The sequence below is a fragment of the Anomaloglossus baeobatrachus genome, chromosome 3 (assembly GCF_048569485.1).
Source record: "Anomaloglossus baeobatrachus isolate aAnoBae1 chromosome 3, aAnoBae1.hap1, whole genome shotgun sequence".
Taxonomy (NCBI): Eukaryota; Metazoa; Chordata; class Amphibia; order Anura; family Aromobatidae; genus Anomaloglossus; species Anomaloglossus baeobatrachus.
This window is the reverse complement of record NC_134355.1, coordinates 497,182,430-497,206,723: the sequence shown is the minus strand read 5'-3', so window position 1 is coordinate 497,206,723 and position 24,294 is coordinate 497,182,430. Positions and strand designations below refer to the sequence as shown.

Here is a 24,294-nt window from a genome sequence, read left to right as displayed (position 1 = left end):
GAACGCAAGCCCCTGCGGCACAATACGGCACTAATGTAAGTCTATGCAAAAAAAAAAACGCAACCGGCGTTACAAAAGCCGGTTGCGGATTTTCTGCAGAACGCCGTATTGTGCCGCAGAGCAAAAATCCGGATGTGTGAAAGTAGTCTTAGATCTTAGTGAACACATACAGTATATGTGATATCATATACCACTTTTTATTAAATCTATAATAACTTATAACTGCATTTCCCCAAAACTTAAATAATAAACTTAAAAAACTTGAAATTTATTAGACAAAGATTAAAAGTGAGTAATATTCCTAAGAAAATAGACAAAACACCAAACACATACTGTGGTAACAAAAAATGATACAAGCAAGGAGCTCTGACCCTACTAGGCCCTAATCTGTTAGTTTACTGGTGGTGTTGCTTGGTTTTATTTGTGTGGTAATTCTTGCTGCCCATTATTTAATCAGATTAGGGCTTGCTAGGGCCTTAAGGGTCAGTTGTCGGTGAGTGGGTGCTCCATATGCGCAAGAATAGGGTGCCGACCTCCACGGCAAGGCAGTTGTGAGAATAGGGCTTAAGGGGGCTTTAAACGCTACGATATCGCTAGCGATATCGCTAGCGAGCGTACCCGCCCCCATTTTTTGTGCGTCATGGGCAAATCGCTGCCCGTGGCGCACAATATCGCTAACACCCGTCACACATACTTACCTTCCTAGCGATGTCGCTGTGGGCGGCGAACAACCTCTTTGATAAGGGGGAGGTTCGTGCGGCGTCACAGCGACGTCACACAGTGGCCGACCAATAAAAGTGAAGGGGCATTATCGACACGCCCACCTCGTTGCCGGAGGACGCAGGTAAGCTGTTGATCGTCGTTCCTGGAGTGTCACACGTAACGATGTGTGCTGCCTCAGGAACGACAAACAACCTACGTCCACAACGACCAACGAGATTTTGAAAATAGACGACGTGTCAACGATCAATGATTAGGTGAGTATTTTTGATCGTTAAAACTCGCTCCTAGCTGTTACACGCAACGACGTCGCTAACAACGTCGGATGTTTGTCACGAATTCCATGACCCCGAAGACATATCGTTAGATATGTCGTTGCACCTAGCGGGGCCTTTAGTAGGGTCAGATCTTCTTGCTTTTATCATTTTTTGTTACCAAACTTGCATGTTTGTTAATGTATTTTATATATTTATGCTTTTCAATCGATTTTTCTGGCTAACACGGTAGCACAATATTATCCAGTATTGCACATTAAATATTTATGCTATAACTTAAATAGCCACTAGGTGTCACTAGAGGGCAAGCACACTGCTAGACAGTAAGGGGTTCCATTAGGTTTGCCTGGTAACGTAGACTGAGAGAGACGGTTAAAAATTTGAGTCAAGATCAGAGGGACGGCGCAGGAGAAAGATGGCTGTTCTTTTCCTGAGTTTGGATTCATAGAATTGCCTATTTTTTTTTCTTTTTATGGACTGCTTACTCGGTTTTTTTTTCTTGGAGCTCCTAGTGCCCCTGACGAGGGGAATTCATCTGAGTGAATTTTTCTCCAGAAACTGTTTGGACAAAATCATCTAAGAGTGAATCAGAAGCAGTCTGAGGGAGACGGACGCCATCTTGAGTGAAAGACTTCAGTGAGTAACAATTGATCTGAGACCGATCAGTGTATAATAGTCAGTCAGGGACAGATGGATAGATAGGATAAAGAAGAAGGAAGAATATTCTACAGAATATTTACTGAGAAGGAGCTGTGTTTGCTTGCTTATCCTGAGGCGTTTGCTCTGAACCGGAAGTTATTGGAGGTTAAGCTGTGGTGTGCTGATAATAACAAACTATTCTGCCTTTGCTTCATCACACTGTCTGGGGCAGTGAAGTACCGAATATTGAATAGAGGTACATGTAGAGCTAGAGGTACAGGTATAAAGGTACATGTACATATATTTACTTGTTTGTGAAAGTATATGGGAAGGTGGCCGGGTACCCTGATTGAATTGTAAACATAAGGGGAGGGGGTTGTAAGATTATATCCTTGGAGGATCACGCGCCATTATCTGTAGTAGTGTTCCCGGGTAAGCCCCATTAATAGATAAGGGAGGGAGCGGTATAGTGGAGAAAATATAGTCCAGTTCATCCCTACAGACCGACACTTGAAGTCCTCCAAGTTGCATAAACTGTTATTGTTTATTCCTTGCTGTTGTGGCCCATAATTTGTAAGAAAACTGTTTTTTTTGTAAAATAATTTTTTAAAACTTATAAAGAAAACTGTTATTCACCAACTTTGTGTCCCAGGGTTTTCCTTAGTGCCATCGTATCTTAACCCCTTCAGCCCTGGGGCACTTTCCGTTTTTCCGTTTTTGTTTTTTGCTCGCCTTCTTCCGAGAGCCGTAACTTTTATATTTTCCTGTCAATCTTGCCATATGAGGACTTGTTTTTTGCGGGACAAGTTGTACTTTTAAATGAAACCATAAGTTTTACCATATGGTGTACTAGAAATCAGCAAAAAAATTCCAAATGGGGAAAAATTGCAAAAAAAGTGTGATGGCACAATAGTTTTTGGGATGTTTTATTCACAGTGTTCACTATATGGTAAAACTGATGTGTGGGTATGATGCCTGAGGTTGGTGCGAGTTTGTAGACACCAAACATGTATAGGTTTACTGGTATCTAAGGGGTTAAAAAAATTCACAAGTTTGTCCAATAAAAGTGGCGCACGTTTTGCGCCATTATCCGAAACACGTAGCGTTCTTATTTTTTCGGATCTATGGCTCAGTGATGGCCTATTTTTTGCGTCTCGAGCTGATATTTCTAATGGTACCATTTTTGCGCAGATGCTACATTTTGATCGCCTGTTATTGCATTTTGCGTAAAACTTGCGGCGACCAAAAAACGTAATTTTGGCGTTTGGAATTTTTTTACCACTACGCCGTTTACCAATCAGATTATTTGATTATATATTTTGATAGATCGGGCATTTCTGAACGCGGCAATACCAAATATGTGTATATTTATTTATTTTTTAACCTTTTAATTTTCAATGGGGGGAAAGGGGGGTGATTTGAACTTTTAGGGGTTTTTTTAAACTTTTTTTTTACTTTTTTTTTATTTTACCAGTCCCCCTAGGGGGCTATAGCGATCAGCAATCCGATCGCTGATCGCTATCTGCTGATCACAGCTATACAGCTGTAAACAGCAGAAATAGTCACTTTTTTTTCCCTCTGCTCTTGGCCGAGGAAAAACGAAAGTGAAACTTCGTAGCTGCAGGCGTCATCACATGACCCTGTGCTACAATGGCAACCACCGATAGTCACGTGATCACGCACGTGACTTCCGGTGGGGTCGGCGGTAAGTAAAAAACATGGCCGCGCTCATTTAGATCTTGCTGACAGACTTTGGCAGCAAGATTTAAGGGGTTAATGGCCGCAGGTGGAAGCTATTCCACCCGCAGCTAGCAGGCACACATGTCAGCTGTTGAAAACAGCTGATATGTGTGCCGACCGCCGCCGCCTGCCCGCGGCAGGGGGCGGGGCTTAACGGGACACGCTCCATGACAGATATATCCATCCATGGTCGTGAAGGGGTTAATAGTCATAACGACTGGCATTCAGTCGTTACATTTTGTCTATTTTTTTGGGAATAATACTTATTTTTAATGTATATCTAATGAATTGAACGTTTTAGGAGTTTATTATTTAAGTTTTGGTCTCTTGGTACTTCTAAATGTATCTAGTTTTTGGTTGTCTATAACTGCATTTCCCTAGGCATCTCCAGAAACATTGATCTGGTCTTGGGAATAGGATTTTTCTGCCAAACCATATTGTAAAAACTCTAATGTGGATGTGTAATTGGAAACTAACAAATGCAGAATATGTGAGCTTGTGTCAGAAGTCACTGTTTTATTATTTTACAAAGCTGCAGTGGGTGTTAAGGTTCCTCATACTGCATATAAGCATTTCTTATCCCACATCCTACAGCTAATTTGTCCCAATTTGTTATGCTTGATGCACTTTAACTGCATTGCTCACTAATGTAGTGGGAAGGATCAGGTCTGAAACTAGATTATGTATGGAAGGATTGGAAGGATTGCACTTTGTATCTGTTCCCTGTTATGTCTTCATATGAATATGACCTTTCTATATGTGACACATGTAACGCAATGTGAACGTTTACTAGATTAGTGACATACATTATTACTAAACCTTTAGATTCATCATAAGTCTAGTGATAAATGTGGTTTCAAGTCAGTTACTAGGCTGTTGCAGAATAAATAATTTGAATAGGGGCTGATATTCTTCCTGACACTCATTAACACCAGAGTTTGACTTTTTAGTGAACTGTTAATTATTCACACACAAGGCGGCATGAAGGTCCTGAAGTGTGCAAACCTTTATATCTTATCTCTAGTTACATCATTGATAAAGAAGTGCCAATGCACTCTACATAGCAATTGGACTCATTAGGGCATGCATGCATATAAAGTGATGAAATAACAATATTATACACCCCTGAAAGGGTTGTCAATTTGACTTTATTTTTTCTGCATGACTTATCCAAAAATCATGGCCAGAATTTTTTTTTTACAGATACACAGGAAAACTATAAAAAAATTATGATTATAAGTGTATACAGCCCATAATTCTGACATGAAGATGTTGCATTCACTGTGAACTTTAATATGATGAGAATTACAGTCAAAATAAGCCGTATAATTTACTTCAGCATCAAAAAACAGATTTCTTAATGTTTTTATGGATAGAGCAAAATGGTGCCTAATTTTTATGGATGGTCCTGAAATTTGTGGATGGTTGGCAGCCAAGGCGGCTGATCTCCAGAAGAAACAAAAGGAGCAGATGCAGTAGAATATTTAAAAGACAAATAGCACCCATGCTAATTAGATAGACAATCTCTTTGTCTTTAAAAAATTGTCATATCAGCTGACTAATGTGTAAATTATATCAAAATTCTGGGTAATCGCCCCAATGAGTGCATATCACCTTAAAGGGAATCTGGAAGGTGATTTATGTTGTCAGAACCATGGGAAGCATAAATGAGAGACTTCTTCCCTCATTCCAAACAGCTGTATTAGGCCAGAAGATATAGTTAAAAATGGGGGCTTGAAAGCAGGTGGCTAGGTTGACTGCTAAAGAGGTACAGAAAATCCCTGTTGGATTATTCCTGCCCTACTCTGATTGATTGAGGATTACCTTTATGTGTGCAAAGGGAGAGACTGGGGGTAAAATGTACTCAGCCTTTTCCATAGATGTTTGCCTTGTTCAATATGCTTTACGTATAATATTCACTGAGTTTTACAGTTTTACTCATATTAAGGCTGGATTTATATGATGGTATGGCACCCGATGCATCGGATGCAATATGCTAATGACCCTCGGCTCCCTCTGTGGTGCAAGCATGAGCCGAGTGTCATTCAACTGTGACCCAATCCTGCAGCTGCGGAGGAGAGAGCGGGCTCTGTGGAGGAGAGGGAGGGATTAATCACCCCATCTCCTCCATTGTCAACTGATGCGATTATCGCACTGCTCTCGGATATCATCAGAGTGCAGTCCAATGTTTGACTCAGACCTATAGACTTGTATGTGTGCGAGTGACAAAACTCTCGTGGACAATAGCAGCATGCTGCAACTTTTCTCTCATCAAGAATCTGCATGAGAAAAAAGATGACCAACTGCTCTCCCTCATAAAATAACATTGGTCCGAGTGCAATGCGAGATTTTCTCGAATTGCACTCGTCCGATTCATACGCTCATGTGAGCGTACCCTAAAAGTTCAGATATTGACAACTTCAAAACACACTTTCATAAACTCATTTTGATTTCATGAAATCAAATATGAAATCTAATTGGGTCTTCATATTTTACAACATTTGATTTTGAAAAATAAGATTGGCAAAAAAAGCTTATTGGTAAAGCTGTTGAGACAATTTTTCTCAAATAACTAGGGCAAATTGCTGCCATACTTCTGTGACGCCCTGACCTATCAGGTTATTGCAGGATATTGTGCAATCTGCCCTTCTGCATGATATCCATCTCCTCCTTGCTTACGGGTCCCTGGCCTTTGGTGTTGCTAAGAACGAGCCAACTAAAATCCTAGAAACACTCTGCACCACACCCACCAGACATACCAATGGGTAGCCTGAAGAGAATAGGGCCGCCCAATTGGGGGGTTGGTTTGGGTGGGTAAGGAGTGTCAGGAGAGGTCACAAGTCAGTCGGAGGAGGTCAGGAGCTGGGCTCCCTGTTAATACTAGGTGGCATACGTTGGTCTGGGCCTGGTAGGACCTGGAACCCCGGTCGCAGGGGATAGTATCAAGGGGAAGGGAACTGCCAAGGAGGGCAGCCAACAGCCTTAAGCCATCTCCAGGCAGGGGCCAGAGCACGGCGGGGTATGTGTACCCTATACCGGGAAGTAGCTTCAAGCGTCCTGGTAATTTACCCGATGAGGGCGAAGTCTTCAAGATTCGTTCTCCACCTGCTTCAAAATCAGAGTACTAGCGCAATGAGGGGGATAGGACTTTCCCAATATACAGTCCAGAAAATTCCAAGCGTGAAACCTGAGAGAAAGCTCACTCCGTTAGCCATACGGGTGAGTGGGACCCGACTAGTTCAATACTACAGGGGCCAACCAGTAAAGAAGGTGCCAAGGGAAAAGTAACAAGCTAACAAGCAACACCATCGGGCACGGGATCCAAGCGTGCTCCCTCCCTGCTGCAGCGGTGCTCAGAATTTCGGTTTACAAGTTGTCGGTGTCAGCATTATTGGACTGAGTGAGTACGCAGTGACTTTTCCTCTCTGACGGCATCCCCCTCTCACCATCACTAAGTCCCGGGGCATTACTCCTCTACCCTCGGAGGGGTTAAACACCTGGCTGCCATTCCATCGCCACCGGGCGCTCCCAGCGCAGCGGTGGTACTCCACCTTACCACACACCGTGAGAGAGAGAAAAAACAAAACAAAAAACTAATCCAGATCGTGCAGCCGGATTCCTGGGTCTGGTTCAGCCCCGAATCGGACGCTGAAACCGCGCGGATCCGGATTTTTACAGTTCGAGTCCGCTCAACACTAATTGTGATCACTGCCAGTTTCACAGCCCTTTTTAAATTATTCTAAAAGTTATAGTAAGAAAACAATGCATAAGGTTATTTATATTCTATATCATAAATTATGTTTTTAAAAATAATTTACTTTAGCATAGATATGCATTTTCTAAACAAATCTTTACTAGTGTAGTAGCGTAACTGATTGTCTCCAAAATTGCAGAATGTCAGCACGCAAAGATACTTAGGAGGAAGTTCCCTTTCAGAATGACAAGGTTGGGGAACTTTTCTGCTCAAGAGTGGCACAGCTAATTCTGAGCCATCATTTACTATTTCTTGGCTTATCTTTCAATGAACTGACAGGGATTGTTACCAATGCTGTTGATCACACCAGCTCTGGACTCTTACAAATAGGCCTGTCATTAAGTCTCTGGGCAGTAAATCTCTCAATATCCACTAGTCTTTGTAACTCTGGGCTACAGCCTACACATACCCAAAAAATGCCCTCAAAATTAAGACAATTTTTTCTCTCATCTCTTATGCTAATTTTATAAAAAAAAAAAGTAGCTAATTTAAGCACATACAATAAGACAGACATTTTAATTTCTAATTTCTAATAGTGGACACGCAGTGTTAAGAAAACGTAGATCAACTGCATAGAAGCAGATCTATGTTCATCTAAAAGTCAATTTAGTCACGATAACTGAATTTCCATGAGTACAGAATAATTGTTAGCAAGATCACTCCGTACTCATAGAATGCCATTGCTTTCAGCAGCGCATACCTGGTTTATGTGTTGCTAAGAACAATTTTTTTAAGCAAGCTTAAAGAGAACCAACCACCAGGATTTTGCTATATGAAGTAAAGGCAGTGCCATACTGTACTAGGATGCTAGATCCAGGCATATCTTTTGTAGAAAGATCGGATGCTTGGTTGCTGAAATACCTTTAATCAAAGTTGCAGAAATGCACTGCACTTTGACTGACTTGTGCTCAGCGGTGTGGGCCTTTTTGTATTGGGTCCTCAGTGTATATTCCTCCTCCTACATCTTGCATTGCGTGCCCCCTTTTCTTTATTTAAATATTGCTTTAAGCCATCATAATTATATCTTTATTAAAATGGCGCTGAAGTCTGCACACGTGCATAACGCAATCTCGAGCACTATTTTATTAATGACACTTTTAAGAAGATTATGAATGGCATTGGCGCGTGCAAAGTTTCTTTTTATACATCTGCACACATGTCCTTGCCACTCATAAGGCCCCGTTACACATAGTGACATACCAGCGATCCCACCAGCGATCCGACCTGGCAGGGATCGCTGGCACATTGCTACATGGTCGCTGTTGAGCTGTCAATCAGACAGATCTCCACAGCGACCAGCAACAAGCCAGCAGCCACCAGCGACCCGTGTAACGACGGCTTCCTGCAGACTCAGAACTGGCGCTCGTTGGTCTCCCGCCATGAAACACGCCAATGCGTGCTGCACAGCAGGAGACCAATGAGCAAAAAATGGTTCTGATCATTTTGTCACGATCAGCGACCTCGCATCAGGGGCCCGCTCACTGCTGCTTGTCACACACAGCGATATCGCTGGCGAGGTCGCTGATACGTCACAAAACTTGTGGTGTTTCAGCGATCTCACTAGCTATCTCGCTGTGTGGGACGGGGCTATAGTTTTCTCCACAGTGTTTTCAATAAAATGGCATCAGAGATTGTGGTACGCAGACTCCAGATCTATTCTAATGAAGACATAATTACTGTGGTAATGTGCACTTGCTGCTAACAACAACAATGGCGGCATGGTGCAATATTTAGACAAAGAAAAGTTGGCAAGCAATACAAGATGTAGGAGGAGGAATATGTGCCGACAAATCAACCCACAAAGGCCTACCCCCGATGCAAACATTTCTGCAACCTTGATTAATGTTATTTCAGAAACCAAGCATCTCATCTTTCAACAAAAAAAGGTATGCTTGGATACAGCATCCTAGTGCCAGTATAGCACTGCCTCTCTTTTATATAACAAAATCCTCGTGGTTGGTTCCTTTTCAACAAAATTTCACCTCATGAATGGGTGTTTGCTCATTAATAAATTGATTGGCAGTCTGCTTAGATGAAATATCCATTCTTAGAAACACTCATTGCCAATAATCTACTTGTCTAATTGCACCTATCTGAGCCAATTTTTTACACCAAGGATAAAGGTGAATAAATATAATACATTTGGCACATTGTTGTGGAGGGTTGTGGATGCTATCCAATTGTTTTTGGGGCTCCAGTGAAATCATGATGTGTGCAGAGTGAGGTTATCATACTCTGTGGGGGCCATCATTTTATGGGTGGTGTGGATGGAGACATTAATGTCTGTGTGAGTAGAGTTGAAGGCGGTTCGCGGTTTGAGGTTCTCCAGTTCGCGGCTCGAGTGATTTTGGGGGCTGTTCTAGATAGAACTAGAACTCGAGCTTTTTGCTAAAGCTCGATAGTTCTAGATACGTTCGACAACAGTTCTAGCAGCAAAAAGCAGGGCTTTTTACAGCTACAGTGTGCAGGAGCCATCGCTGGCAGCCTGCCAGAAGCTGGTAACCAAGATAACCATCGGGTATCCAAGCAAAGCGCTTTGGTTAGTAACCCGATGTTTATCCTAGTTACGTGCAGAAAGCCCACACTTCGCCGCTCAGCTCGCTCCGCCCCCTCCTGCACGCGGCATGTACACATACATACACACACACACACAAACACGTCCCCAGCCATGCAGTCCACGACACTGACGTGCTCCTGGCACTCTGCACACATGGTCCCGCTCGGCTTACCTGCGGTGATGAAGTCCCGGCCTCAGCGCTGTCACTGTCCTCCTTGGCCACCGCTTGTCACATCACCTTCTCTCGCTTCCGACCCGAGACTGACTAGCGGTGACGTCACGGGCCTCTCGTGATACTTGGCTGTGAAGGTCATTGAACTCAGTGACAGGTGCTGTCAGCAGTGCAGGAGATCAGCGCAGGTAATGTACCTCGCTGACAGCAGCACTTGTCATCCCCTGCAGTGACCTGTGCTGACCCATTGATGTTAGCTCAGGTCACTGCACTGCTCTCCCAGCCAATGGGGAACATCCTGCTCTTCATTGACTGGGACAGTGTGGATCGTCATGGCAACCCCTTGGATTACACCAGACCTGGATTTGCTTTTCTTTCTAATAAATTGGTTAAAGAGGGAATGTATTGGGGAGTATTTTTTCAAATAAAAATGTGTTTGTCGTCTATTTTTTTATTACTGACTGGGTTGGTGATGTCGGGTATCTGATAGACACCTGACCTCACCAACCCCAGGGCTTGATGCCAGGTGACATTAGACATCTGGTATTAACCCCATATATTACCCCGTTTGCCACCGCACCAGCACGCGGGATGAGCTGGGGCGAAGCACCAGGATTGGCACATCTAATGGATGCGCCACTTCTGGGGCGGCTGCGGCCTGCTATTTTTAGGCTGGGGAGAGTCCAATAACCATGGACCCAGCTGTCTGCTTTGCCTTGGCTGGTGATCCAATTTTGGGGGGACCCCTACGTGTTTTTTTTTAAAAATTATTTATTTAATTTAAAATAACAGCGTGAGGTGCCCTCAGTTTTTGATTACCAGCCAAGGTGAGGTTGCCAGCTTGGTCTGCAGGCTGCAGCCGTCTGCTTTACCCTAGCTGGCTACAAAAATAGGGGGCACTCTACGTCATTTTTTTCTTTCATTTTTTTGGCTAAATACAAAGCTAAGCCCCCCTTAGTGCCACATGAAAGGCACCAAAGGGTGCAAAATTACAAAATGCAGGAGAGTGGGACATTATGTGTCTTTCTGCCATTATAATGACAGAAAAGACTGATATGAAGTGCACAAGCACAAGAATATCACCAGAGCGCTCTACGCTGTGAAAAGCAGTAGAAAATGGCACCGGAGTGAACATGTGACCGCCTCATGTAGGATGAAGCTATGGATCCTGGGTAAATTTATGCATTTACCCTCCTTCAGTTTTTTTGCAGTACACAAAAAAAATGGAAGGCACAAGGATGACAAACAGATGACATATGGACCGTCTATGGAACGGAAACGGATGCCACATGGATGCACCCGTGAAAAAAAATGGACTGTTTTTTGCAGACCGCAAAAATGGATCGGTCGTGTTAATGTAGCCTTATTCTGATCTGCCTTTTATAAACAGCAGGCAGAAATAAGTGAATAACGCCCCCTAGCGTCAGAAAATCTCTGGGGTTTCAGGGCTGGCTGAGACCCTGGAGATCATGATTCAGGACGGTTTTTCCGGTCCCCGCTCACGTGATCACAGTTATACACCGTACACCAATGATCACGTTACAGTAAATGACAGCACCGGTAAAAAATTATTTATCTCCCATCTGGCATGAACAAACATGATAAATCACCTCCCCGGTCCCCTCCGGTCCCCCGGTGTCGCCAAAGTGCCCCCCCTGATGCCCTCCCAGAAATCCAAGATGGCCGCACGCACAGCAGCGCGCCGGCCGCATTCACCCTACTCCTCTGATTTCTGTCCCATGTGCCATGACACATGCAACAGAAAACTCCTCCCCAGGCCCTGCCAGGTCACCCCCTATAACCCCACCGGTGTTCCCCGGTGTCCCACGGTACCTGTGCAGCGTTGATCCCCCCACGGCCCTCTCCTTCACAATAGACGCTGCCGCATGCACAGAGCGGCTGTCAGCTCAGCTTCATGTGTTCAGACACAGTGAGTGGTGGTTATGCATCTGTAAGCTAAATGGGTGGCACGGTGGCTCAGTGGTTAGCACTGCAGTCTTGCAGCGCTGAGGTCCTGGGTTCAATTCTCACCAAGGACACCATCTGCAAGGAGTTTGTATGTTCTCCCTGTGTTTGCGTGGGTTTGCTCTGGGTACTCCGGTTTCCTCCCACACTCCAAAGACATACAGCGCTATGGAATTAATAACGCTATATAAATGAATAAATTATTATTATTACTGCAATGCCCTGCTCATGAGGTAAGGAACATAATTGATCAGGAGAGCTATATACTACATTTCCAAATGGAGGGATTTGCTTTTATAGTTTCCCTGCTGAACGACTACCAAAGATGAGAGTCCGTTATACGCCACAAGAAAACACATCTAAATAGCGAGCTCTGTTGTTAAGTATTCATTCAGCTGGATAACTGGACTTAAAGGGGTATTCCATCTCCAAGATCCTATCCCCAATATATAGTAGGTGGAATAGCAATAATATCAGCAAATACCAATATTTGGAAATGTAGAATAGTTCTCCTGATTAGGCATGCCCTTACCTCATGAGCAGGATATTGCAGCTTTGGTAGCAACCATTACGACATGGACTCTGCTGCTGTGGACTCGGGGAGAGTGAGTGCAGATTCATTGCACCCACACACTCCTCGAATGAAGGGTCTGCACTCCTAGAAAATGGGGGATACGTTCCCTGAGTGTCTCCCCCCCCATATTCTAGACGGTCCAGAGTCGTCGTGGGACCCCTTTATTTTTTTTCTTACAAGAAATTGGTGAAAGAGGAAATGTTTTGGGGACTGTTTTTTCAAATAAATTTCTTTTGTCGATTTTTTTTTGTTTGTACTGACAGTTTATGATGTTGGGTATCTAATAGATGCCATGACATCACAAACTGCTGGGCTTGATGTCAGGTGACCTTACAGCTAGTATCAACCCGATTTATTACCCCGTTTGCCACTGCACCAGGGCACGGGATGAGCTGGGGTGAAGCGCCAGGATTGGCACATCTAGTGGATACGCCACGTCTGGGGTGCCTGCGGCCTGCTATTTTTAGGCTGTGAAGGCCCAATAACTATGGACCTTCCCACCCTGAGAATACCAGACCACAGCTGTCCGCTTTACCTTGGCTGGTGATCCAATTTGGGGGGGACCCTACTTTTTTTGTGTACTTATTAATATTTATAAAATAATTATAAAAAAAGAGCCTGGGGGGACCTCCACATTGGATCCCCAACCACGGTAAAGCTGCCAGCTGTGGTTTTCAGGCTACAGCCGTCTGCTTTACCCTAGCTGGCTATCAAAAATGGGGGGACCCAACGTCATATTTTTAAACTATTTTTTAAATAGAAAAAATGAATGGGCTTCCTTGTATTTTGATTGCCAACCAAGGTAACGGCAGGCAGATGGGGGTGGCAACCCATAGCTCTCTGCTTTATCTGCCCTGAGAATCAAAAATACCACGGAGCGCTACGTCATTTTTTTTAAAGATTTATTTTTACAGCACTGTGATGTCCAGCAATCAAAATACAGGGAAGCCCATTTTGTTTTTAGTTATTTAAATAAATAATTAAAAAAAATATATATGGGCTCCCGCTGCATTTTTTGTATTGCTAACTAAGGGTAATCCAAGCAGCTATTGGCTGCTAACCCCCACTGCTTGGTGTTACCTTCACTGGCAATGTAAATTCCAGGGAAGCATTTTTTATTTTTTTTGCCAAAAAACTACAAAAAAAGGACGTGATCTTCGCCATATTTTTGTATGCTAGCCAGGTATAGCAGGCAGGTGCTGGAAGAGTTGGATACAGCGCCAGAAGATGGCGCTTCTATGAAAAGTGCCATTTTCTGAGGCGGCTGCAGACTGCAATTCGCAGCAGTGGGGCCCAGAAAGCTCAGGCCAACCTGTGCTGCGGATTCCAATCCCCAGCTGCCTAGTTGTACCTGGCTGGACACAAAAATGGGGCGAAGCCTACATCATTTGTATTCTAATTATTTCATGAAATCCATGAAATAATAAAAAAAGGGCTTCCCTTTATTTTTGGTTCCCAGCCGGGTACAAATAGTCAAGTTCAGGCAGAAATTTCAGCGTTCCAAGTGCCCTTAAATGAATTTGAAGAAACTGCACTTCAGGATTGTAGTGAGGATGAGGTGCCCCAGCTCATCAAGTGTTCCAATAGGAGTTTACCTGCAATCAAGTTCAGGCAGCAGTTTCAGCATTCCAAGTGCCTTTAAATGAATTTGAAGAAACTGCACTTCAGGATTCTAGTGAGGATGAGGTAAACTCCTATTTGAATACTTGATGAGCTGGGGCACCTCATCCTCACTACAATCCTGAAGTGCAGTTTCTTCAAAATCATTTAAAGGCACTTGGAACGCTGAAATTGCTGCTTATAATTTAAGCCTCTATTAAAAACCTTTTTGCTTATGGATTGAAAAAAACTCTCCAGGTATCTGAAAAATCATATTGCAGTGATAGTTGCAATTGGCATTAAATATCATATGCCTTGAAGCATCACTTAATATACTATACTAGATTTAATAATTGTTCTACTACCGGCCGGGGTACTGCAACCAGACACCTGGTATCTGCTTGCTGCACTATCAATTACTTATTCTTTATTTTTACTTTTATTTTTATTTCTACCATATTTGGTTTATTCTTCTTTCTTTTTCCTTATTCTATTGTGTGAATTGTTTTGAATAAATTTGTCTAAAACAAGGATAGCAATAAAAAGTATAAAATATTAATAAAAAAACCTCTTATCAGCGCTGGTTTATTGGGGATTTTTTATTTTAGAAAATCTCAATTAAAATTCATTTCTGATTCCAGGCAAATTAAAGGGGATTTTTTGCCTACAAACCTAGCTGCAGATTTAATGGTTATTGGGGTGAAGCGCTAACAATTGTCTGTAGACTACTTGGTATATCCATCCAGGACTGTATGCAGAAGTTTTTTGCCCACCAAAAAAATGATGTGGGCTTCGCCATATTTTTGTATGCTAGCCAGGTACAGCAGGCAGCCACGGGCTGCCTCCAACCCCCAGTTGCCTATTTGTACCCGGCTGGGAACCAAAAATATAGGGAAGCCCGTTTTTTTTAATTATTTCACTTATTTCATGAAATAATTAAAAAACAAATGACGTGGGCTTCGCCCCATTTTTGTGTCCAGCCAGGTACAACTAGGCAGCTGGGGATTGGAATCCGCAGCACAGGTTAGCCCGAGGTTTCTGGGCGCCTCTGCTGCGAATTGCAGTCCGCAGCCGCCCCAGAAAATGGCGCTCTCATAGAAGTGCCATCATCTGGCGCTGTATCCAACTCTTCCAACAGCCCTAGAGCCGGGTGGCTTGTTGGGTAATCATGAGTTAATACTGGCTTTGTTTTACTAGCCAGTATTAAGCCAGAGATTCTTAATGTCAGGCACGTTTGACCCGGCCATTAAGAATCTCCAATAAAGGGTTAAAAAAAAACACCACACAGAGAAAAAATACTTTAATAGAAATAAATACACAGACACATTAGAGACTCCATCTTTATTACCCCCTGTCAGCCCTCCACGATCCATGGTCTTCTGTCTTTCTCGTTCAACAAATGCAGCTCTGCTCCATCACTGCTGCATGGGGGAAGACGCTGCTGCTCCCCATGCAGCCTTCACTCCGTGAGTGACCAGTGCTGCTGGCTGTCAGCGGTAACGCTGACAGACGCGTTACCATAGCAACGGTGCTCCCGGAGCCGCGGTTAGCGGTGACGTCACTGCTAACTGCATTGCTATGGCAACGGTGATCTCCGTTAATGACCGGCTGTGTCAGCCGGTCCCTAACGGAATGGGGAGTCGACCATGTGCTAGAGCATGTCGCCGGTACACGGCGATACACAAATGTGCACCGTGTACCGGAGAGATGCACTCGTAGGTCCTACATGACGCGTCATAGTCATGTGACCAGTCTGTAGCCAATGAGATAATAGCCATGTGACTGGTCACATGGCTATTTTGACGTCACGATAGGTCCTGCATCACTGCTGGCAGAGCTGGTCACCGGGAGGATTCAGCGATCATCGGATGGAATAGCGGCAGGAGACAGAGTGCAGGAGGGATCGCGGGGACCGGTAAGTGTTATGGCAATGTTTATTAACTGTTTGTGTACATTTATCATGCATTTTTATGTGTTTGTGATTGCCTCCCATTATATCCTATAGGTTCGAGTTTGGTTCGTCGAACGTTCGACGAACCGAACTCGAACGGGACCTCCGTTCAACGAACCGAACTCGAGCCGAACCACGACCGGTTCGCTCATCTCTATGTGTGAGGCTGTGAGGCTTTCAAACTATATGAAAGCCTTCATACTGTGGTGGAAGTTAATGTGTGGTGGTGACTGAGAGCTTCATATTGTGAAGGGATCATACTAAAGGATACAAGATGCAGGGGCCATCATAGTGTGGGGGGCTTTAGGGATCATCATACTGTGTAGGGGTCATCATATTCTGTGAGGGGCCTAAACTGCCATTACACTCTGTCAGGCAGACTGTGGGGGCCAATAATAAGTGTGGCTAGTCATCATTGTGTGTAAAGTATTGTAAGGGCCTTTATAATTTTATGGCATCAATTGTGTGGGCATCATTGTGTGTGGTAGACTGTGGAGGGCATTTTATTGTGTAGGGCCAAAATAATATGTTGCGGGTTATGGAGGACATTAGTGTGTGGGAGGCCAACATACTGATTGGGGACCATTATACAGTGTGGTGGCAAGCATACTGTTTGGAAGGTTGTTCAGGCAACATACCATGTTTGTATTATCATAAATTATGTGGGCTATTATGGCCATAGTACACAATACGATATTGTAGACTCCATTATACTGTGTGCAGAAGTTGTGGGACTATCTTGCTGTGTGCTGGGGTTCCATAGTACTCCCTACACACAGTACTATGGAAGAATTTACTGATGGGGGATGGATACTATTTGATGGGCTTCTTACTCCATTAAAGCTATGAAAAGTGTATTATAGGAATGTTAGAACACTTACGCATTTCAATACTAGCAAAGCTACTGTATAATTTCTACAATCAGGACCAGATTGGCCATCAAGCAAATCTGGCAAATGCTAGATAGGCCAGTCTGGCAGTGGGCCGCATTAAATGCAACTTTGTTAACAGTATTGGCATCAGTGCTTCATCACTTATTCCAGCAGGATACATGATAATCATGATTGTCCGTTTTCTCCTTACTGGTCTCTCAGTCATCTAGATTCCATTAATCTACCCTCTGATCACCTCAATTTCTCTATTCAGCCATTCTTTTGATTTCTATTGTCAGCCTGTCCTCTCGGAGCCTCCCTGCAGAGATCTTTTCTTTTAATCACTCCTTTCTACTCAAAACTGAGGCTTGACACCATTGGTTTGTCTCTGATCATTGTCGCTATAAGCCAGTTCAGTTGCCATTCCACAGATTCCATACATCTGTCATGAATATACAGAATCAAAAAAGTTGGTCTGCACTCGGTTAGGAGAGGTTAGATGTGCTCGTGTAAATAGGGGATTGCCCTGAGTCACAACAAAAAAAGAGATTCATGCAATAGAGGGCAGTTGATTTGAATTTTATTTTTTTACTCTATTCCTTTGAACCCTTCAGATGTTTCTCTGAACCCTGACTGAGCTCTACTAAATCAGTGTAAAGCTTCATTTGGATATCCAAAATGCATGAATGTCTGAAAGAGAGTTTGATGTTGTATCTGCAAAGCACCACAACTAGGTATGTATTTCTATTACCAGGCTACAGACATATTCTCTTTACTGGAAGACGTTTCTGCCCCAGTCTTTCTCTGACCACTAAAAGCAGGAATGCAGAGGTAACTTCTTCCAGTTAGAATGCTACGCTGGCTGACCTGTGCTGACCAGCACTGCAGTGCTCTGGAGATGGGACCTCTGATCATTGTTAACCACTGAACATTGCAAGTAGCAGTAAGTGGTGACAAAGTGAAATTGTAGCTTAGCACATATTGCTGGGCTGCAACAAAATGACCCAAGTCAAGACTAAGGGCTTTACCCAAAATGCGCAGACTGGTCTGTCTATACTGTCTATACTTGATTTTATCATGTTTTAAACTGATTCAATAAAGGTGTGATTTTTGTTTGCGGATGCCGGATGCAAATCTATTTTGTCGATGCAATAAAATGACACCTGGTTCCCCCACAACTGGGGACTGGATTGCTCATATGGCATGTATATTTCACAGCTGGGGCAATCACAATATGGAAAAATGTGCTGAACATCTATGGCCTGTGGCTGCCATTTTTGATGTGTGCAATGCTCAGATACATACAAACAAGCAAATAAAAATGACAGTTCCCAGTGGCTGCCCCCAAAATAATAAATATTAAAACTGTAAACTTTATGCTAAAAATAAATTATTGCCTAACTATTATTTATAAAAATAAAAAAAAAATTCTGGCACATTTACTTTAAGTCAGCCAGAAGACAACCTAGATCTTTGGTAGGCGTTGCTATCTGCTAATTGGCCTGTAGCACCAAAACACCTCGTACCAGGCGGGAAACCACCTCTTAGTTGGATTTCTTTTTTGCATCTAAATTTTGACACAACAAAATTTAGCAAAGTACAATCTTCCAATGTGAACCTTGGAGGAAAATCTTTTAATTTGTTTCAAAAGTCTAACATATTCCATATTACATCCCATCTGGCAAGTCACTAGAAACTTAAGTGTTTTGTATCAATGCATGGCAAAGCCATATCTTTAATGCTATTTATATTTTTGACTTAAATTGCTTTAATTTATCTTCTCTACTTTAGATAAAGTACTTGTCAAGAACCAAATGTGGAAAATAATATGGTCTCAAACATTTTGCTTCCTGAAAATGCAAATATGTATCATAGAATTTGTCAAAAAAAAAAGTAATGCAATCCAAAAAACCAAATGAAGTCCAGTTTAACCAATGGCGTTAATTCTGTTGATGTCCTTTTGACAGATCATTTCTAGAGTTTAAAAATGAATCACTAAATTAAACTGGAAAGCTGATAGATGTTGTCCGATCCACAGGTGGCATGCATCTGAGACGGCTTCTAAGTATGATTGCTTTCACATAAAAACTACTGTAAAACCGGCTGGGTACCAAGCCACACGGGTGACTGCCAACGGCAGACAGATCTTCACCCATACACACATGCAGGGAGAGACATGTCATTAAAAAAAGTATGTTCAGAGAGGCCCCTCGGGACCAGCCTTTTCAACTAGTCACCCATGTTCATTGATCCATGGCCGGCTTTGATAGCATGCTTTTTTCTTAAACCACATTTCTGAGACAAACATTCCTGGCCCAGTTCATACAGCCAGTTTCTGATACATGGATCGGGCAGCTTGTATCAGCTGTCAGGTCCCCTTTAATGGATTTACTGCATTTTCTATTTTCTGAACAACTAAATTTCGATGCTATAGTTATACATCGTTCTTATGCATATCAACAATTAAGCCGATTAAAGGGGTTTTCCCCACAAAGTTAATTTCAAACTTGATTTTAATTAATAGATCTTAAAATAATAATAACTTATACAATTGGATGTGTTTTAAAAAGAAATGTCCTTGTGGTGAGATAATCTTATATGTCCCTGTTATATACTGTGTATTGGTTGTGTATAACTGTACAGGGACATGGTCTGATCATACCACATCACCTTAGCAAACCATTTTTCTGTCTGTTTTAAAAAAATATTTTGCCTCATAGAATAATTAGTGAACCTATACTGTAATGTTTCTATACTTTATTACTTCTTCCACATCCCAAGAGATGTATTACGATCAGGCTATGTCCCTGTATGGTCAGACACGGCCATAACAAAGCACATAGCAGGGACACTTATATAAGATTATCTCAGCACAAGGCCATTTTTTTTAAACTATATACAATTGTATAAATCATTAATATTCTAATATCTATTGATTAAAATCAACTTTAAAATGCACGTTGTTCTTGGGAAAACCACTTTAATCGAACACCCAACATTCAATATTTGGACGTCTCATACAAATCATCCTGAAAAAAGTAAAAGTTCATATATAACAAAACAATCAGCACTCACACTAGAGTTAGTGTCAGAAACAAAATAAGGGACCTATGAACATACACTAATTAAGACTTAATTAAACAATGTAATCATATTATAACGTGACAAGATTGACTATTATACAGTTAGTTTAAATATGATTTGTAATTAACTTTTGTTTAAGTAATGAATAACATCAAATGCAAAATCTAAACACCCTAACTCGTAATTTGGTTAGATTGTTTTTTTTTCTGACGAGAATAAATAGTACTATATTTTTATATACTTTTAGATTTATGTATTTTTATATACATTTAGCTTTGTATAATAATGGCCACGATCCTTACTGTGTCAGGCTGTGATTTCCCTTCCTCTTCAGTTGCTCAACCAAAGGAAGAGAACTTTAAACTTGAAGAGATGTGTTTTTATACTCCGGAGGCTATTTGCTGATTCTTTGCAACCAAATGTGCTAGATAATCAGTTAGTGATAATATATCTGTAAAATGAATGTGAAAAATCATTAACATGGAAAAATGTTGTCATAGATAAAGCCTGTTAGTTAATAATCTTTCACTCTAAAGAAGTAAACAAGTTACCTAATTGGAATTTTAAAGGGAAAATCTCAGTGTAATAAGATGTTTAAATATTTTTTAAATTGATTTTGTTTTTTTACTCTTTTTTATACATTTTGGGGATTCAGTCGTTTGGTCTCCACTTACTAGTAACTTTAAATTTACAAATAATTTACCCTTAAATCTGCATGACAGACAATTTTACTGTCATTAATTTTTCTATTGTAATTTTTTCAGACTATTTACTGGCCTACTAATATGCCTACTGCACTCAAATCCCACATTTTTTATTACTAGGCAGAAATTGAAGCTCAGTAAAGAAGAAAACTGTGATTATTCATGTAAAAAGGAGTGATACTAGAGTATATACTTTAGAAACTGTAAAAAAGTGCATTCATTTAATGATTTGCTTTTAAGAACACACATTTGATCTCATAAACAAAAAATATCCTCCTAAAGTAAATAAATAAGGCATGGAATAAGGGAGAAGTCTTCTCATGGGGGACATCAAATACCCTGATATAAATTGGGGAGCAGAAGCCTGCAGGTCTAGCAAAAAGGAAACAGGTTTATGACAACAATGAGAGCCAATTACATTTTACAACTGGTTCAGAACCCAACTAGAAGGGGGGCACTACTAGACCTAATATCAACCAAAAGGCCAGACTGCATATCAAATATACGGGTTGGGGGTCATTTGGGTACTAGGGATCACAAAATAATTTTCATGTATTCTTTAATAAGATATCTAAAAGAGGGGTACAAGGACAATACATTTCAGGAAGACAAATTTAAAAAGTATAAGAGACTAACTTGGTGCCCTAAAGTGGGGCAATGTCCTGAGAAATAAAGTACACAAAGCAAAAGGGACACTTATAAGCATCCTGAATAGGACCTGTCCATAACATACACTATAGTCAATTTGAATAAGCAAGTTATAAATAGGAGGAAACCACTATGGCTGAATAGAGGTTTAACCCCATTATAAGCGCCTTATGTATTAAAACGGCGGAAAAAAGGGTACTTATTCTGATCTGCCATTTTAAAACGGCAGTCAGAAAAAGGTAAATAGTGCCCCCCAGCGTTGCAAAATTTCCAGGGCTTCAGCTACCGGGATCGCTGAGACCCTGGAGATCATGATTCGGGATGGTTTTTCTGGTCCCCAGTCACGTGATCATCGGTATACAACGTTATAGTAAATAACAGTGCCGGTAATAAATGATTTATCTCCCACCTGGCATGATCAGACATGTTAGATGGGAGATAAATCTCCTACTCGGTCCCCTCTGGTCTCCCCGGTGTCGCCACAGTGCCCACCCCGACCTCCAACCACCTCCCTAAAATCCAAGATGGCCGCGCGCACAGCAGAGCTCTTCCTCTGATTTTTGTCACATGTGCCATGACACATGAGACAGAAAACTTCTCCCCAGGCCCTGCAAAGTCACCCTCTATACCCCCTGGTGTCCCCCGGTTACCCCCGTACCTAGTGCAGCGCTGATCCCCCGCGGCCCCCTCCTCCTTCACAATGCACGCTGCTCGCATGCGCAGAGAGCTGCTATTAGCTCAGCTTCCTGCTTTCAGAAACGCTGGCTGGCTGTTCGCACTCTGCTGCTGTTACCCGGGGAGTGTGGGTGCAGATTCTTTGCACCCACTTTCCTCACATGGAGGGTCTGCACTCCTAGAAAATGGGATATACGTTCCTTGAACATGCCCCCATATTCTAGAAGGTCCAGAATCGTCGTGGGACCTCCAAAATGGATTACAGCGGACCCGATTTTTGTTTTTAAATTCAATAAATTTGTGAAAAAGGGAATATTTTGGGGAGTGTTTTTCAAATATTTTTTTTGTTGTAGTTTTTTCTTTTATTAATGTCAATTAGTTATGTCGGGTATCAAATAGATGCCGTGACATCACTAACTGCTGGGCTTGATGACAGGTGACATTACAGCTGGTATCAACCCCATTTATTACCCCATTTGCCACCACACCAGGGCAATGGGATGAGTTGGGGCGAAGCGCCTGGATTGGCGCATCTAATAGATTCGACACTTCTGGGGCGGCTGGGGCCTGCTATTTTTAGGCTGGGAAGAATCCAATAACCGTGGCTCTTCCCACCCTGAGAATACCAGACCCCAGCTGTCAGCTTCACCTTGGCTGGTGATCTAATTGGTTTGACCCCATGTTTGTTTGTTTTTTAAATTATTTATTTATAAATAAAAAAAAAACAGCTTGAGGAGCCCTCCAAATTTGTTTATTTTATTTTTTTTTTTTGGGCTAAATACAAGGCTAGGCACCCTTTAGTGCAACATGAAAGGCACTAAAGTGCTCCAGCTTAGAATATGCAGGGGGTGGGAGGTTGTATATATGTTTGACATCTGCCCATTCATCCATTGTAGCTTTTTAGGCTATGTGCCCACAATCCGGGTTTGCAGCATTTTTGGCGCAGAGTGTTTTCCCTGCGTCCATAATGCTGCGTTGTGCAGTAGAAGCAGAGTAGAAGGATTTTTAGAAATCCCATGCCCACTGTGCTTCTTTTCTCCGCAGCATAAACTGACCTGTGCTGCTGCTTCCCGAGCCTCAGAATGTCAATTTATGCTGCAGTCCGAGTACGTACCATTAATAACCACCCTTTGTTTCCTATCACTTAGCCAGTTTTTAACCCAGTTACACATATTTTCCCCTATCCCCATTATTCTCATTTTATGTACCAACCTTTTGTGTGGCACCGTATCAAAAGCTTTTGAAAAGTCCATATACACAACATCCACTGCATTTCCCTGGTCCAGACTTGAACTTACCTCTTCATAGAAGCTGATCAAATTAGTTTGACAGGATCGATCCCTTATAAACCCATGTTGATACTCTGTCATAAGGTTATTTTTCTTGAGATACTCCAGTATAGCATCTCTCAAGAAACCCTCAAGGATTTTACCAACCGTAGAGGTTAAACTTACCGGCCTATAATTTCCCGGCTCAGTTTTTGTCCCCTTTTTGAATATTGGCACCACATTTGCTATGCGCCAGTCCTGCGGTACCGACCCTGTTATTAAGGAATCTGAGAAGATTAAAAATAATGGTCTATCTATCACAGAACTCAATTCCTGTAGTACTCTGGGGTGTATGCCATCCGGGCCCGGAGATTTTTCAACCTTAGTGATTTCAAGGCGGCGGCGTACTTCCTGTTGGGTTAAGCAGGTAATATTCAAGGGTGAATTTATGGTATCACTGGTCATGTCATCTGCCATGGCATTTTCTTGTATAAAAACCGTAGAAAAAAAATCATTCAGCAGGTTGGCTTTACCCTCATCCCCTTCCACCATTCCACCATTTCATTTCATTTCATTTCACCATTTCATTCCATACATAGCTCGTCGTTGAGAACCGCATCATATATACAGGAATAAAAAAAAAATCACAAAAACAATCTGCATAACTAATTATATACCAAGTACTTGCAGGTCAAATTTATGTGTGAGATAGTTAAGATGATTGTCTATAAAATGAAGTTCTCAAATTAGAAGCTGTAGTTGATGGGGAAATATGGATCCTGAAAGTCAAAAGTTCAAAACATTGTTACCATAAGGTCATGCACTTGGATAAAGGAACTAAAATGCATAATTATATACTTAATTGTACAACACTGGATAAAACAGTCACTGAAAAAGACTTTCGTGTATGGATGGACAATAATATAACTTTTAATAATTCCTCTAAAAATAGGGAAGGATCACCTTGCCTATGCATAAAATTCAATAGGTTGCAAGATCCTCCATACAACTCGGGGGACTGGCATACCCTGTAAACACGCAATGACACCTACATATAATTGGTGCTGGCAAAATAAACAAATTTAACCGATATGGTC

At 42.0% G+C, this 24,294-nt stretch overlaps 1 protein-coding gene across 1 annotated transcript in view; it reads right to left on the bottom strand.

The window, feature by feature from the left end:
* Positions 1–20,271, bottom strand: part of SI (sucrase-isomaltase) — a 439,774-nt gene extending 419,503 nt beyond the window's left edge. The window contains exon 1 of the mRNA XM_075340661.1: positions 20,205–20,271. The gene's annotated coding sequence lies outside the window, so the exon portion shown is untranslated. The remainder of the gene's footprint in view (positions 1–20,204) is intronic.
* Between the last annotated feature and the right edge of the window lie 4,023 nt (positions 20,272–24,294).